We start from the raw sequence: 18,878 nt of genomic DNA, 5'->3' as shown, positions 1-18,878 counted from the left end.
AGTGATTTGAGGCAGGCTGTTTTTATATTTATTTAAAAAAAAACTCTTCTCTGTTATTCCATTTGTGGATCACTAAGGGAAGATTCTTCCTGATCAAAATCACACTCCTAGACCTAACTCTAATAATATATTTTCTAAATTACATTTTTGTAACAGAAACTGAATTCTAGAAAGTAAAAAAAAAAAACAATATACTAGTAAGAATTAAGTTTAATACCGGTGTATAGAGAAATGTTGATATATTAGTATAAGTGGCCATTCTGAGATTTTTTAGCTTGACTGAAAATATATTTTTGATATCTGAAAAAAATGGTTCATAGTTATAACAATACAAATGCTGACCAGTAATATTAGGAATATGGATATCTGAAAAGAAATTATAGACATCTAGAATGTATATTCTAGATGTGGAGGAAACAAATTGTTTGAAATTGTCATTTAGACAAAGAAAGATACATATTAAGTAAACCTAGTACATATCAAAACGGTTACCGTGAAAATATTACCGGATTATTTCTTGAATGGTAGTAGATCAGTGTATGTATTTAGGTAAAATCTTCTGGCAACAGGTGAGAATGAAGAATAACAATGTTGTTCAAATATATAGAACCTGTGGATCATCTCATTCATCCCTTGTCATGTTGATTCAGTCTTCTTTTACACAGCAGTGGAAAAATTGTCTGTTTGCAGACAAATGGCAGTTATAAGCAGCTATCAGTTCCATAAATGCCTTCAGATTGTGCCAGTAGGTCTGTTATCATCGAGTGAATCCTAATCCTAACCCTAAAGTAAATCCTTTTCCTCCATAGAATAAATTTATGTGTAATCTGAATATGCCAAACGGACACACAAGGTTTGTTGGTCAAAACCTTATCTGTCTAACAGACCTAGTGGAAAAAAAAAAAAAAAAAAAAAAAAAAAATATATATATATATATATATATATATATATATATATATATATATATATATATATATATATATATATATATATATATATACATACTTTTTTTTTATGCACAAAACTGCGACCAAAAACTGACTGTATCAGGAAATAAAACAGCGTGATTGGCTGTAAGGAGAGCGGAGACAGAGGAGGTAAACAGAAGTCGAGAAACTCTCTTTGTGAACCCGAAAACTCAGATTCCCTGTTTTCAGGTTTAGACTAGATATAGTTTTTGGTAAACCTGCTTCATGAAACAGACCCCAGATGTAAGTAATCCAGGTAAACATGAGTTAAAACCTTTCTAAGGGGGATTATGAGGTTGATTAGAGGTTCACCAATGCAACAATCTAGAAGTTGCCAGCACCATACATACTTCACACCAAACTTTTGATGGGGCTTATAAGGAATTGTAGCACATTATAGTCCAGAAAGAAAACACTGCCAATATATTAAATGAACAACAAGGTAAATGGCAATAAAAACTACTGAGGGCCAACTAAATGCCTAATTAGCCTAAAATAACAGTCAATGCATGCATATAGTGGTGCCGCATGCAGAGGTGTGCAGGAATCTGTTTGTGACTGACAGCTTCATTTCCAGTTTGAGGCACCTGCTTCAAAGAGCTTTTGATTCAGATTTAATTCCAGTGTTCCTCTTCCAGGGTGACTTTTTCAGCCTGGCTTCTGTACCTGAATGTGTGTGGAATCCAACAAACATTAGGGTAATGGTTAAAAAAATGAAAAAAGTAAAAAGTTCTACTGTTTGTTTTTTTGTTTTTTTCTCTGAATAGGATGTGTAACATTGGTTGGGATGCAAATGGCATATTTGCTTTTCTATGAGCCCTAACGCAAGCCTGGTAATAAGCACCAGAATGAAACAACTGGTTTTCTTCCTTTTACCATATGCTCATGAATATTTAGATAAGCTGTGCTCTGATTGGTTGGTTTACAACGAGCGAAGCTGCTGAGCAAAGACGCATCATAGCAACAAGAACTCACTCACATTGATATGGTAGGGTGGCCAGATGTCCTCTTTTTCTCAGACATGTCCTACTTTTCATACTTAAAAAAATGTTGGGGGGGGATTTCAAAGTTAGCACTAAGTTGCTAAATGGTTAGCAAGATGCTTCCGACAAACCGGCCACAACCAAACTTGCTTGCGAATCTTCCGCTACAACAATCCTGCCCTCTTGATAATCGACCAATCACATTCACTTTATTCCTTCGTGTAAAGTTGGGCACCACTCGGGAGAATTCGGAACTGCAACCACTGAAACAGCCGCTTCCCTACGACTTTAAGGTTTGTAATAAGACATCATGTTAAAACAGCAGTGTTGGGCACGTTACTTTGAAAAAGTAATTAGTTATAGTTACTAGTTACTTCTCCCAAAAAGTAACTGAGTTACTAACTGAGTTACTCCACAATAAAAGTAACTAGTTACTAGTAAAAGTAACTATTGCGTTACTTTTGCATTTCTCGCCCCCGTAACCCTCACCACCCGGCCCCCACCTTCTCGCGGTGTGTTTCCAAAGCCAGCTGAATAGAGCGGACGACAAAGACAAGAACCTGCAGAGAGTTTAGCATTTATTGCAACTCAACGTAAATGACATCAGGGGGGAACGCCATGTGAAGGTTTTTAACAGGGCATTCAGATCTGGTGAAATTAATGACTGGGGATGTCTAATTCTGAAATCCTGTGTGTTTGGGTTGTTATAGATACTGCAACATCTATCTATCTATCTATCTATCTATCTATCTATCTATCTATCTATCTATCTATCTATCAAGATGTATACTCTGTGTGTGACATAAAATATGGATCTCCATCCCTGCCACAAAGGCCATCAAATAATGTTTAAAATAAAAAATACAGTAGGTTGAGAAGGCAGAGTATCCATCCATCCATCCAAACTTTTGATGGGGCTTATAAGGAATTGTAGCACATTATAGTCCAGAAAGAAAACACTGCCAATATATTAAATGAACAACAAGGTAAATGGCAATAAAAACTACTGAGGGCCAACTAAATGCCTAATTAGCCTAAAATAACAGTCAATGCATGCATATAGTGGTGCCGCATGCAGAGGTGTGCAGGAATCTGTTTGTGACTGACAGCTTCATTTCCAGTTTGAGGCACCTGCTTCAAAGAGCTTTTGATTCAGATTTAATTCCAGTGTTCCTCTTCCAGGGTGACTTTTTCAGCCTGGCTTCTGTACCTGAATGTGTGTGGAATCCAACAAACATTAGGGTAATGGTTAAAAAAATGAAAAAAGTAAAAAGTTCTACTGTTTGTTTTTTTCTCTGAATAGGATGTGTAACATTGGTTGGGATGCAAATGGCATATTTGCTTTTCTATGAGCCCTAACGCAAGCCTGGTAATAAGCACCAGAATGAAACAACTGGTTTTCTTCCTTTTACCATATGCTCATGAATATTTAGATAAGCTGTGCTCTGATTGGTTGGTTTACAACGAGCGAAGCTGCTGAGCAAAGACGCATCATAGCAACAAGAACTCACTCACATTGATATGGTAGGGTGGCCAGATGTCCTCTTTTTCTCAGACATGTCCTACTTTTCATACTTAAAAAAATGTTGGGGGGGGATTTCAAAGTTGTCCGGGATTTTGTTCGACTACAGTGCAGCATGTAGTCGAAACAGGGAGCCAGCGGGAGATGAGCGACCAAACCTGACCGGTGGACGGCGGTCCCGTGCTTCCAGCCTGTCTTACCAGGCAGGCGGTAGGCAGGGGGAAGAACAGTAAAGCAGGCAGGGGGAAGCATACTGTCACCGTGTTGGGTTTGGTCGCTTCGTCCCTAGCTGGGGCCCGGTCCGGTCCAGTCAGCAGCCCAGTAGCTCTCTAGTCCCATCGCACATGTAGTAGTCTATCAAATTTTTATTTTACATTTTCTTAGCTTGTCCTACTGATATGTTGACCAACATGATGTGTTAAACCAGATCTTCCATTTTAACAAATTTTGTGAGACACTTTTGTATAAAGTAGGGCATTATTTAATAAAAAACTTTATTTGAATCCTATAAATCTAAGTTTTCTGCCCAAAAGCAATGATAAACTGAATGGCAGCATTCTATATACCCAGCAATTCTATTATCTAGGCAAGAGCTGTCATTCTGGTAAATAATCTGGCTGTTATTCAGAATTGTAAAGCTTAACTGTTTTTTGAATTTTAACATAAAACTGACAAAAACTAGACTAAAACATTTTTATGTTTGTTTTAGTCAACTGGGATTTTTGCTCCTTTTAGTTTGTGAGCCAAGATATTGCTGTAACTATCTTGGTTCTGTTGTTTTTCTCTAAGTTTTCAGTTTCAAGTTTAGCCAGGTTTTTCCTTGTTTTCTAGCTTTATTGGTGTGTCTGGATTCATTTAAGTTGCTTAGGTTTTTCTGTCTGTCCTCTGTTGCCCCCTTGTGTTCTTTTCCCTTGGCTTGCTCATCAGCTCTAGTCACACCTGCTCCTTATCAGCTCATTAGTCCTACCTTTGTTCAGTCAGCCATAAATACAATCCCTCTGCAGTCCCTCTTTGCTGGTTCCTCGTCTTACCTTTTCTCACCCTGGCTCCTTGATGGTCTTCCCTTGATGTTTCCATGGTTCTGGTTTGTGTTTGATTTTTATGTCGGATTTTTGGATACCTGTTTTTGTTGCCTTTCATTAAACCTTTTAAGAACTCACCTTTGCCTGTCATTCTCTGCATTTGGCTCTGCATTTTCCATTTGGGAAAGATAGTTGAGCAAATGATGACCGATTTACCAAAAGAGAAAGTGTTGCCTGGTCCAGCTCCCTTCACTGATGTGGGGATGGACCATTTTGGGCCTATAAAGGTAAAAAGAGGAGAAAGTACTTGGAAAGATATGGAGTGCTTTTCGTGCTGTTCTTTTGGAAGTAGCTTACTCTCTGAAATCAGATTCCTGTATAAATCCAGTCAGAGAATTTGTTTGCAGAAGAGGACCAGTTTCATCCATCAGGTCTGACAATGGCACAGATTTTGTTTGTGCAAATCGGGAGATGAGAGAGAGTTTAGCTGCTTTGAATCATTCCAAGATTCAAAGAGCTTTGATTCCGAATGGCATAAATTGGAAGTTAACAACTGCAGCTTCTCATCATGGTGGTGTTTGGGAGCGCCTGATCCATTCAGTGAAAAGTGTGCTTACCTCTATTCTAAAACAACAGATTCTGAATAATGAAATCACAACAAACTATATTTTGTGAGGCTGAAGCCATTTTAAATGTCAGACCCATCACCAAGGTCTCAGATGAATATGATGACCTTAAAGCTCTTATACCCAATCACATTTTGACGCTTTAGAACAAATCCATCTTGCCACCAGGTTTATTTGAGCACAACAATCTATATGCCAGAAAGCTGTGAAAACAGATACAATACTTGGCTGAGCTCCTTTGGAAAAGGTGGATATCTAGCAGTGATGCAGGAGAGACAAAAGTGGACTGGACCTAAAAGATGTCTTGTTCTTGGGGACATTGTTCTGGTTGCAAATGCTACAACCCAAAGAGGATCATGGATGAGGGGAAAGGTTTTGCGTGTAAATAAGGATGCAAAAGGCCTTGTACAATCTGTTCGTCTTCAGATGAAGACCAGCATCTGAGGCCAATAACGAAGCTCTGCTTGCTGCAGGTAACAGTCATGTTAAGCATTTTGTACTAATATTTTTTTCTACATACCTTCTTTTTTGTCTTTTACAGTTTGGTAAATACTATCGCAGAATAAGTGGGAAATAAGGGATCACAATAGTAGTTTTGTTTGTATTTTGTAGTTGTTTACCGGTTTGTTTCTATGAGAGCTCTTTATAAGAATAACAGTAATTGTAATTAAATATAAGCACAATTAGTGGTTGGAGCGTAGGAGCCATGTTTTTGTGTGTTGTTGTATTTGAACTCATGCATAAATTAATATATTTTATCACATCTCAGTAATGGCTCACCTAATACAGTTGGCGTCCTCTTCCACAACATCTTCGTCCCCACTTTCCTTTTCTAAATAAAAATGTATGACAGAGGAGCTCATCCATGACCTCCAACACAAAACTCTCCTCCTCTTGCATGTTTCTGCTGTCCATAGCGTTCCTTGACAGTGTCGTTGCTAAGTCACCAATTCAGTGCTACTTGGTCCCAATGGAATTTCCCATTGGGCACCTACTAGCACTAAGTTGCTAAATGGTTAGCAAGATGCTTCCGACAAACCGGCCACAACCAAACTTGCTTGCGAATCTTCCGCTACAACAATCCTGCCCTCTTGATAATCGACCAATCACATTCACTTTATTCCTTCGTGTAAAGTTGGGCACCACTCGGGAGAATTCGGAACTGCAACCACTGAAACAGCCGCTTCCCTACGACTTTAAGGTTTGTAATAAGACATCATGTTAAAACAGCAGTGTTGGGCACGTTACTTTGAAAAAGTAATTAGTTATAGTTACTAGTTACTTCTCCCAAAAAGTAACTGAGTTACTAACTGAGTTACTCCACAATAAAAGTAACTAGTTACTAGTAAAAGTAACTATTGCGTTACTTTTGCATTTCTCGCCCCCGTAACCCTCACCACCCGGCCCCCACCTTCTCGCGGTGTGTTTCCAAAGCCAGCTGAATAGAGCGGACGACAAAGACAAGAACCTGCAGAGAGTTTAGCATTTATTGCAACTCAACGTAAATGACATCAGGGGGGAACGCCATGTGAAGGTTTTTAACAGGGCATTCAGATCTGGTGAAATTAATGACTGGGGATGTCTAATTCTGAAATCCTGTGTGTTTGGGTTGTTATAGATACTGCAACATCTATCTATCTATCTATCTATCTATCTATCTATCTATCTATCTATCTATCTATCTATCTATCTATCAAGATGTATACTCTGTGTGTGACATAAAATATGGATCTCCATCCCTGCCACAAAGGCCATCAAATAATGTTTAAAATAAAAAATACAGTAGGTTGAGAAGGCAGAGTATCCATCCATCCATCCAAACTTTTGATGGGGCTTATAAGGAATTGTAGCACATTATAGTCCAGAAAGAAAACACTGCCAATATATTAAATGAACAACAAGGTAAATGGCAATAAAAACTACTGAGGGCCAACTAAATGCCTAATTAGCCTAAAATAACAGTCAATGCATGCATATAGTGGTGCCGCATGCAGAGGTGTGCAGGAATCTGTTTGTGACTGACAGCTTCATTTCCAGTTTGAGGCACCTGCTTCAAAGAGCTTTTGATTCAGATTTAATTCCAGTGTTCCTCTTCCAGGGTGACTTTTTCAGCCTGGCTTCTGTACCTGAATGTGTGTGGAATCCAACAAACATTAGGGTAATGGTTAAAAAAATGAAAAAAGTAAAAAGTTCTACTGTTTGTTTTTTTCTCTGAATAGGATGTGTAACATTGGTTGGGATGCAAATGGCATATTTGCTTTTCTATGAGCCCTAACGCAAGCCTGGTAATAAGCACCAGAATGAAACAACTGGTTTTCTTCCTTTTACCATATGCTCATGAATATTTAGATAAGCTGTGCTCTGATTGGTTGGTTTACAACGAGCGAAGCTGCTGAGCAAAGACGCATCATAGCAACAAGAACTCACTCACATTGATATGGTAGGGTGGCCAGATGTCCTCTTTTTCTCAGACATGTCCTACTTTTCATACTTAAAAAAATGTTGGGGGGGGATTTCAAAGTTGTCCGGGATTTTGTTCGACTACAGTGCAGCATGTAGTCGAAACAGGGAGCCAGCGGGAGATGAGCGACCAAACCTGACCGGTGGACGGCGGTCCCGTGCTTCCAGCCTGTCTTACCAGGCAGGCGGTAGGCAGGGGGAAGAACAGTAAAGCAGGCAGGGGGAAGCATACTGTCACCGTGTTGGGTTTGGTCGCTTCGTCCCTAGCTGGGGCCCGGTCCGGTCCAGTCAGCAGCCCAGTAGCTCTCTAGTCCCATCGCACATGTAGTAGTCTATCAAATTTTTATTTTACATTTTCTTAGCTTGTCCTACTGATATGTTGACCAACATGATGTGTTAAACCAGATCTTCCATTTTAACAAATTTTGTGAGACACTTTTGTATAAAGTAGGGCATTATTTAATAAAAAACTTTATTTGAATCCTATAAATCTAAGTTTTCTGCCCAAAAGCAATGATAAACTGAATGGCAGCATTCTATATACCCAGCAATTCTATTATCTAGGCAAGAGCTGTCATTCTGGTAAATAATCTGGCTGTTATTCAGAATTGTAAAGCTTAACTGTTTTTTGAATTTTAACATAAAACTGACAAAAACTAGACTAAAACATTTTTATGTTTGTTTTAGTCAACTGGGATTTTTGCTCCTTTTAGTTTGTGAGCCAAGATATTGCTGTAACTATCTTGGTTCTGTTGTTTTTCTCTAAGTTTTCAGTTTCAAGTTTAGCCAGGTTTTTCCTTGTTTTCTAGCTTTATTGGTGTGTCTGGATTCATTTAAGTTGCTTAGGTTTTTCTGTCTGTCCTCTGTTGCCCCCTTGTGTTCTTTTCCCTTGGCTTGCTCATCAGCTCTAGTCACACCTGCTCCTTATCAGCTCATTAGTCCTACCTTTGTTCAGTCAGCCATAAATACAATCCATCTGCAGTCCCTCTTTGCTGGTTCCTCGTCTTACCTTTTCTCACCCTGGCTCCTTGATGGTCTTCCCTTGATGTTTCCATGGTTCTGGTTTGTGTTTGATTTTTATGTCGGATTTTTGGATACCTGTTTTTGTTGCCTTTCATTAAACCTTTTAAGAACTCACCTTTGCCTGTCATTCTCTGCATTTGGCTCTGCATTTTCCATTTGGGAAAGATAGTTGAGCAAATGATGACCGATTTACCAAAAGAGAAAGTGTTGCCTGGTCCAGCTCCCTTCACTGATGTGGGGATGGACCATTTTGGGCCTATAAAGGTAAAAAGAGGAGAAAGTACTTGGAAAGATATGGAGTGCTTTTCGTGCTGTTCTTTTGGAAGTAGCTTACTCTCTGAAATCAGATTCCTGTATAAATCCAGTCAGAGAATTTGTTTGCAGAAGAGGACCAGTTTCATCCATCAGGTCTGACAATGGCACAGATTTTGTTTGTGCAAATCGGGAGATGAGAGAGAGTTTAGCTGCTTTGAATCATTCCAAGATTCAAAGAGCTTTGATTCCGAATGGCATAAATTGGAAGTTAACAACTGCAGCTTCTCATCATGGTGGTGTTTGGGAGCGCCTGATCCATTCAGTGAAAAGTGTGCTTACCTCTATTCTAAAACAACAGATTCTGAATAATGAAATCACAACAAACTATATTTTGTGAGGCTGAAGCCATTTTAAATGTCAGACCCATCACCAAGGTCTCAGATGAATATGATGACCTTAAAGCTCTTATACCCAATCACATTTTGACGCTTTAGAACAAATCCATCTTGCCACCAGGTTTATTTGAGCACAACAATCTATATGCCAGAAAGCTGTGAAAACAGATACAATACTTGGCTGAGCTCCTTTGGAAAAGGTGGATATCTAGCAGTGATGCAGGAGAGACAAAAGTGGACTGGACCTAAAAGATGTCTTGTTCTTGGGGACATTGTTCTGGTTGCAAATGCTACAACCCAAAGAGGATCATGGATGAGGGGAAAGGTTTTGCGTGTAAATAAGGATGCAAAAGGCCTTGTACAATCTGTTCGTCTTCAGATGAAGACCAGCATCTGAGGCCAATAACGAAGCTCTGCTTGCTGCAGGTAACAGTCATGTTAAGCATTTTGTACTAATATTTTTTTCTACATACCTTCTTTTTTGTCTTTTACAGTTTGGTAAATACTATCGCAGAATAAGTGGGAAATAAGGGATCACAATAGTAGTTTTGTTTGTATTTTGTAGTTGTTTACCGGTTTGTTTCTATGAGAGCTCTTTATAAGAATAACAGTAATTGTAATTAAATATAAGCACAATTAGTGGTTGGAGCGTAGGAGCCATGTTTTTGTGTGTTGTTGTATTTGAACTCATGCATAAATTAATATATTTTATCACATCTCAGTAATGGCTCACCTAATACAGTTGGCGTCCTCTTCCACAACATCTTCGTCCCCACTTTCCTTTTCTAAATAAAAATGTATGACAGAGGAGCTCATCCATGACCTCCAACACAAAACTCTCCTCCTCTTGCATGTTTCTGCTGTCCATAGCGTTCCTTGACAGTGTCGTTGCTAAGTCACCAATTCAGTGCTACTTGGTCCCAATGGAATTTCCCATTGGGCACCTACTAGCACTAAGTTGCTAAATGGTTAGCAAGATGCTTCCGACAAACCGGCCACAACCAAACTTGCTTGCGAATCTTCCGCTACAACAATCCTGCCCTCTTGATAATCGACCAATCACATTCACTTTATTCCTTCGTGTAAAGTTGGGCACCACTCGGGAGAATTCGGAACTGCAACCACTGAAACAGCCGCTTCCCTACGACTTTAAGGTTTGTAATAAGACATCATGTTAAAACAGCAGTGTTGGGCACGTTACTTTGAAAAAGTAATTAGTTATAGTTACTAGTTACTTCTCCCAAAAAGTAACTGAGTTACTAACTGAGTTACTCCACAATAAAAGTAACTAGTTACTAGTAAAAGTAACTATTGCGTTACTTTTGCATTTCTCGCCCCCGTAACCCTCACCACCCGGCCCCCACCTTCTCGCGGTGTGTTTCCAAAGCCAGCTGAATAGAGCGGACGACAAAGACAAGAACCTGCAGAGAGTTTAGCATTTATTGCAACTCAACGTAAATGACATCAGGGGGGAACGCCATGTGAAGGTTTTTAACAGGGCATTCAGATCTGGTGAAATTAATGACTGGGGATGTCTAATTCTGAAATCCTGTGTGTTTGGGTTGTTATAGATACTGCAACATCTATCTATCTATCTATCTATCTATCTATCTATCTATCAAGATGTATACTCTGTGTATGACATAAAATATGGATCTCCATCCCTGCCACAAAGGCCATCAAATAATGTTTAAAATAAAAAATACAGTAGGTTGAGAAGGCAGAGTATCCATCCATCCATCCATCTTTCTCCTTTTCTCCATATAGGCTATCATTTGATCTTTCACGCTCTCCATAGTTCTCCTGTGGCGCGAGCACAGGGCGACTGTTGCGCGCCTTAAGCGAGCATGTATGAAGGTAAATATGTGCCAAAATGAACGAACTTGTGAATTTAATGTGAAAACTTGAGAATGCAATGTGAGAATTTGTACCACAAAAATCTGAACTTGTATGCCAAAATGTTCTGCTGTAAAGAAAAACCGCACACACACAAACTGAATTTGAAGTTGCACTAAAAGACATATCAGGCAAGAACATGTAAAAAAAAATTACACTTGTCAGTCCAATCTTCACCTGAAGAGGATTTTCACTCAAATCTGATTTAAATGTGAATGCACAAAAAAACTATTTACTGGTGTGTTCATATAGTTTTACACAAATAAAATTACAGCTGACAAATGATTATTGATAGTTTATTTGTAATTATTATTTTTTTGCATATGTTAATCTTGCATTACAACCTCAATTTAGCCATTACAGCTTCTTGAATCTGCTGCTTCAAGAACACAAACGCGCTCTCGCGAGACACAGCACGTTGACACCGCGCTTTGACTTTTGTCACATTCCTTGCGAGATATTTGTGCCAAAACGAACTTGTTTTTTTTTTTTTTTTTTTTTTTTTTTTTTTATTGAACAAAATGTATACAAAATCTCGATGAGGTGCAAGAACAATCCAACATAGGTAGAAAAAGTAAAACAAAAAGACAAGGGGCTAAGACTAAAAACAAGCACATAAAACAGTAAGGCAATTGAATAATAATAGAGCAGGGATTTAAAACAAAAGAAAACTTGAGATACTGGCAGTTACTTTTCTTGCAGAAACAGATTTCAAAAGTTTCAGTGAGGTGAAATAAAGTTTAAATTGGTTAAGAAAAAAATCAAAACAAGGAGTAGAACCTCTCCATTTACAGCAGTGTATGTGATATTTCACAAGTAAAAAGATAATATTAACCATGTCAGATATTTTACTATCAAGGCCATCAATATAATATAAAATGTGGGTGATGGTTATCTCAGGAATGTCATCAATTTTAAGGGATAACCAATTTTTAACGTCGCTCCATAGTTTAAAAGAAAAGGGACAGGAAAAAAAAAGATGATTAAGGGATTCTTCTGGACCATCACAAAAGGCACAACATGCTGAATCAAATTTAAATCTTTTGTGCAAAAATTCAGCCACTGGGTAAAAATTGTGAGAAATTTTGAAATGAGTTTCTTTAACTTTTGGTGAAATTGGCCATTTTACGTACTTGGAGAACGCATTCTCAATTATAGACAAATTGGTTGTTTTTATTAAGATATTATTATTGTAATCATTAAATAATTTAGATTTGAAGGCAGTCACAAGCAGAACATTGTTGCACTTTGAATCGGTCACACTATATTCACCAATTTTTAATTTGGGTAAAGATGAAGTGACATTTGAGTATCGTAGATTGTTTTGGATGAGATGGATCAGAGCTACAGGGATAGCTCTACATACTTTTAAATATTCATTACAAGAACAGTTCAGTTCAAATTTGTTAGTGAAATCACTATGATTTAACAACATACCATTACTATCCATTAAGTCAGTTACAAATAAAATACCTTTTTCATACCAGTCAGTTTTAAAAATAGATTTTCTATTTATCAATATTGACCTGTTATTCCACACTACAGATCCATGTGGGGTAAAGTTGTGGGTAAATATCATTTTCCAAAAGTGTAAAACTTGCCTGTGAAAATTAGACAGTGTAATATTAATCTTAGTTAATTCAAAATCACATTTAAGCAGAAAATCCAAGCCACCAAGCTTATTAAATATAGATTTAGGAATATGAAACCACATTGAATTGGAATGAGACAAATAGGTCTTCAGCCAGTTTATTCTAAATGAGCCAATCAAAGCCTCAAAATCTAATGCTCTAATTCCTCCTTTATCATAATCTTTAATAAGATCAGATCGTCTTAAATAGTGAGTTTTGTTTCTCCAGATAAATTGAAAGATTATTGAATTGGCTTTCTTAATATTCTTGCCAGAGATAAAAGCAGAATGGCACGGGTAAATTAATTTGGACACTCCTTCAGCTTTGGACAAAAGTACTCGTCCAAAAATAGTCAGATCTCTAGTTAACCAATGACTCAAGGATCTCTTCATACCATCCAAGCAACTACAAATGTTTTCCTCCTCTCTTCTAATAATGTCCTTTGAAATCAGCATTCCCAGATATTTAACCTCAGACTTAACTGTAATGGAGGCAACAGACGTCTCAGAGCTAGAATGGATCGGCAAAAGTTCACATTTATCAATATTGAGAGACAAACCAGATGCGCTAGAAAACATTGAAATAGATTTTAGTGCAACATCTACCATAGTTTTATCTCTTAGGAAAATTGTTGTATCGTCAGCAAATTGACTAATCTTGAATTCCTTATCAAAAATTTTGATCCCATGTAAATTAGAATTTTTCATAATTAGTAAGGTTAGCATTTGAGTTGTTAATATAAATAATTTAGGTGAAATTGGGCAGCCCTGCCTGATTCCCCTTGACATAGAGAAACTAGGGGTCAAACTCGTTCCCAGGGAAACAGAGCTACTTATATCAGTATAAAATAATCTAATTATACTACAAAATTTTTCCCCAAAGCCAAAATATTTTAAGGTTTTTATTATAAAGCAGTGTTCCAGTGAGTCAAAAGCCTTGAAGAAATCCAGGAATAAAATAAAACTCTCATCATCAATAAAGCTACGATAATCAATCATATCAAAGATCAGTCTAGTGTGATGATGGATATTTCTTCCTTTTAAAAAAGCTGATTGGCATTCATTAATAATTGTTCCTAATCCACTGTTCAAGCGATTGGCATAAACAAGAGCTAAAAGTTTATAATCTGTACATAAAAGAGTGATGGGTCTCCAATTGTTTAAAGATGAAGGGTCTTTTTTAGCTTTGGGGATCAGAGTAATCAGACCTCGTTTCATGGTGGGAGAGAGATTATTGTTTGAAATACATTCCAGCAGGGCCTCAAATAAAAGTTTTCGTAAATCTTTCCAAAAGAAAGTATAAAATTCAGTGGTTAACCCATCAAGGCCTGGAGATTTCCCTTTTGCCATTTGTTGTATTGCTACGTCAAGCTCTTCGATTCCTAAGTCATCTTCCATAAGGTTTTTAAATTCAAGGTTAATTTTTTCATCAGATTCCTGGATTTCATCAAAAAAAGATTGGCAATTGGATTCTGAATACTTAGAGCAATAAAGATTACTATAAAAATTTCTAATTGCTACATTTATTAAATCCAGGTCTTCAGTGATGCTACCATTAATAATTAGTTTCTGAATCTTCTTTTTGGACTGTCTCTGCTTCTCAAGATTAAAAAAATATGATGAGTTCTTTTCACCGTCTTCAATCCATCGAGCCCTAGAGCGAATGAAAGCCCCCTTTGCTTTATCTAAAAAAACATCATCAAGTTGAGATTTGAAACTATCAAGCTGACTCAGCTCTTCGGATGATAAAACTGATTTTGAACATAGAGAATTTATATTGCTTATAAGTTGGGAATGTTTCTGTCTCCTCAGCTTAGAAGCAATTTTGCCTGCCTTTATTGCTGCTGTCCTAACACTAAATTTAAACCATTCCCACTTATTTAAGGGCGACAGATCCATTACTGAAATATCTTCAATAAGTTTCAGGACTTCTGAACAGAAGGTTTTATTATTCAGTAGATTACTATTAAACTTCCAAGTTACGTTTGAAGGTAGTTTGGATTTATTCAGAGAGAGAAACAAGGTAACTGAACAATGATCTGTTAAAGGAGCTGCTGAAATTTCACAACTTGAAATATTATTTACCAGATTATGAGGGATTAACCAGTAGTCTAGCCTGGAGCATTGGCCATTTCCCGAAGGGTTGAACCAGGAGTATTGTCTGATATTAGGATTTCTAATTCTCCAGCAGTCTGTCAAATTTGTATTAGAGATTAAATTTACAAAAATATCATCATAAATATGGTGTTGTCCCCGAGAGGGCAGACGATCAATGGATCCATCTGGAGCTACATTAAAATCTCCTCCCAAGATAACCTGATCAGTGGAATATTTTATTTTCCATTGTTTTATCTTCACTCCGAGGTCGGTAAAAAATATACTATTCATTGCTTTATTGTTGTATCCATATACACACACCAAAATGATCTTATTTCCATCAATCTCCACTATTGCAGTTACCCAGTGGCCATTTGTATCACTGATATGTTCCAACAAAGAACCTGGGAATTTATAAAACATAATCACAACCCCAGCTGAATGCGACGTACCATGACTAAAATAAATTTGATCCCCCCATTGAAGTTTCCAGAATTTAGCTTCCTCACTTGATGAATGAGTTTCTTGCAGAAAAAAACAGTTTGCCTTTTGCTCTTTGCAATAAAGATAAATAGCCTTACGTTTGACAACATTTTTTAAACCCCTAGTATTAAGTGAAAGTAAGGATAACATGCAAAAAACACAGTAGTTGTGCAAAAACTACTCACAGGAACGATGAGCAGGAAAGAGATAACATAGCCAATAACAGCTAAATGGAATAGTGCAATAGCCCTTTAAACAAATACAAACATAAGATACCATACCGGTGAAAGTAAAGAAACATGGCGGTGTAATTAGTCCGGGTCCACTCTTCGATTATCGATCAGGGCAAAACCCTCCCTCAGGTATGCACGTTTGCCTCGGCTCCTGGCTTCCTGAACCAGGGGCCACAGTTTAGCCCGGGCAATTCTGTCCTCCTTAGAAAAGTCCTCCTTGAAACTAATGTGCATTTCTTTACAAACTTTAGCATCTTTGGACTTCCTCCAGACCTCATCCCGCATGGTTCGCATCCCGAACTGAATGATGACGGCTCTGGGACGGTTGTTGGGCGAACCAGCGCCAGCTTTTTTCCCCAATCTGTGAACGGTGTCGACTGTATCACGCAGCCGATCCACGGAGACAGGAATGATCCTAGTGAGAATCCCAATGATGGTTTCCCGTACATCCTCGTCGTCTTTCTCGGGCAGTCCGGTCACCCTCAGGTTCCAGCGTCTCTTGTAACGAGCCTGGTCTTCACAGGAAATCCTCAGCACTGCATTTTCTTTTTTGAGAAGGTTAACTGTAGCATGGAGCTCTGATATGGCTTTCTTATTAACCTCAATGGCGACAGTATTAGCTACTATGCGTTTGTCAATGCTTTTTAAAATTTCAGTCTGATTGTCCATCTTTGTGTTAAGTTCTCCTATCGCACGAAGAATGGCGTTCGCTGTGTCCTCCTTACCGTCAGCCTCTTGTAGCTTCATTTTTTTCTTGTTTTTGTTTTTTATAGGTGTGTGATCCCAATTCACCTTTTGTTCTTTAACAGAAGGATCAGACGTTGCCCCGACTGATTCAATTTCTTCTATAATAACTTCGTCACAAGCCTCTTGAAGAGCCGATAGATTGTAGTCGTGGTCTGACATGCTAACTTCCATCGATGAATTGCAAAAAAGGAGTAAGAAGGCTGAAAGGGTTTCAAAAAGTGGTTGAACTAAGAATAAAAAACCTAAAACGTTTAAAAGCAAGGGCTAGAGCACAAAATTTGGGTTAAATCAAGGCTAAATAATAACTGTATTTTAGAGCCTGCAAAAACACAACCTCTCACTCCGCCATCTTAGGACCTCCCTCCCAAAACGAACTTGTGTTTGAAGATGTGAGAGCAAATGTGGGGGGGGAAGGGGGGGGGGGGTGTTCTATAGGCCAACCAATCACAGGCTGCGTCTCAATTCGCAGGCTGCGTGCTTGGCAGGACGCCTTTGGAGCACTTCCTGGTTACGACACGACGTCATCACGTTTACCCCCAAAAACAGCGCCAAACAAAATCCGACAGTTCGAGAAATACGGAAAGAAACAACAAAAACAAAAAAATATATATGGAATTTTTTTTTTATTTTCTTGTTATTGGAGGAGGAGAGTCGCTTTGACGGCTTCGGCGGCAGCAAAACCTGCGACGGATTTTTCTCAGGCTGGCAGAGCGCAGTGGAGAGGTAAGATCTACCTGCTATTATTCTAACCCACAGGGACCTGCTAATGATCAGAATATACCAGTTATTAAATAAACGCTTGTCAGCAGATTGATGAATATGTTTAAATATCAAATTTTATATTTATTTTTAAGTTTGTAATTTATTTGTTTGTAACTTTAGTAATTTGAATTGAATACTTAAATGTGTACAAACCCTGTAAATAACTGACTTGAATAACTACTTTCACCATTACTAATGTTTTGTTGAGAAGCCAAACTGTTGAGAAATAAATCATTTTTTGTCTAAATTGTTATCCCCTTACTGCCTGATTTTATTTGCAATTACTGTATATATATATATATATATATATATATATATATATATATATATATATATATATATATATATATATATATATATATATAAACATAATACAGGAAAAAAATAAAAATATAAAAACGAAAAAATAAGTTAAATAGTGGATCTAGATTAAGTAAAATTTAATTTCTAATAAATCATGTAATAAAGATAGATGACTGAATAAAAATTAATATTTTTGTCTAGTTTTTTCTACAGGTCAAAACGGCATGTGCTGACATGCACAACATCTGCCTGGGAGCTGGTGATATCACGGCCCCAGAGGATGACATGCCAGAGGATGAGGAGGGGAGAACGTGTTGGAGGCAGTCAGTGGTGCTCCATGGAGGGACCAGCTGTCTGCCAAGGTGTCTGCCCCTGGAGGAGGGTCTACCCGACCACCATTACATTTAGATTGTCACATTTTAGCTGTTATTTCAGGGTAATGAAAACAGTTTTAGTAAAGTCATTATTTTCTTCGTCATTTTAAACTTTTTTAGTAACATGGCAGCCGTCAATTGGGGCAGCTGTCGATTGGGTCAGCCCTGCAAACCCTGATGGATGATGTGGTGAACAGTGGAGAGAGGCACCCCCACCCCCCAGATGATGTCCCACTCACAGTCAGAAGACTCCAAGGTCATCTGTGTGGCATCGCATCCAGTCCAGCAGCACCAGGGACTCCTGCTCAGTCACAATTGTGTATATATATATATATATATATATATATATATATATATATATATATATATATATATATATATATATATATGTTCTCTAGTAATATTTACTGTATATCTTCTGTAAATAGTTGTAGTAGTTAATTTTAAAATCTAATTTCAATACTTAAAAATGTTTTTAATAGTTTATTGTAAATACTTGCTTCTCTAAAAATAAACTGTCACTGAGAAGTTGTTCTAAGTTTACTTAAATTATAAAGAAGTGATGAAACAGATAAAAGACTTTAAGAACACACCGACAACAATAACTTTTATAAACAATTTAATAATTTAATTTAATAACAGCAACACATAACCTGAACTTGTTAAAAAAAAAAAACACCAAAAATAATAATGTCTGTCCACCATCCTCTCCAATAAATGAAATAATCTGTCCATCCTATCCCGCTTCCCTCTGCCATCTGATATCCTCCCTGATTAAATCCACCAACTCGTCTCTCCTTCTTCTCTTGCTCCTTTCCCTCCTCTCTCCCTCATTCTCTTCCTCATCGTCAACCTGGTGCTGCTCAGCCTCTGCAGCACCTGGCCCTGCTGTGTCCTCAGGGATGGAGGCAATTAGGACAGGTGGGGCATTAGGGGGCCTCTGTCCTAATACCTCATCCATGAGGACAAACCAGGGCCAGGTGGCAGCAGTAGGCTTCCCACTGACCCCATTTTCTGTAGTGTTTCTTTAAAGCTAGAAAAAAGGAAGGTTTCATGATTTGGATGGATTAATGAAATTCTACAGAAAAAGACTTTGGAA

At 37.8% G+C, this 18,878-nt stretch overlaps 1 long non-coding RNA gene across 1 annotated transcript; it reads left to right on the top strand.

Moving 5' to 3' along the window:
• The first annotated feature begins 16,887 nt into the window (after nt 1-16,887).
• LOC119785218 lies at nt 16,888-18,096 on the top strand. Its single transcript, XR_005281023.1, has 3 exons — nt 16,888-17,063; nt 17,619-17,767; nt 17,900-18,096. It is a non-coding gene; the product is annotated as an uncharacterized LOC119785218 (long non-coding RNA).
• The last annotated feature ends 782 nt before the right edge of the window (nt 18,097-18,878 follow it).

The sequence above is a fragment of the Cyprinodon tularosa genome, unplaced genomic scaffold (genome assembly GCF_016077235.1).
Source record: "Cyprinodon tularosa strain WSP-4 unplaced genomic scaffold, ASM1607723v1 ctg243, whole genome shotgun sequence".
Lineage (NCBI taxonomy): Eukaryota > Metazoa > Chordata > Actinopteri > Cyprinodontiformes > Cyprinodontidae > Cyprinodon > Cyprinodon tularosa.
The sequence above is the reverse complement of the archived record's forward strand: the minus strand, read 5'-3'. Positions and strand labels throughout refer to the sequence as shown.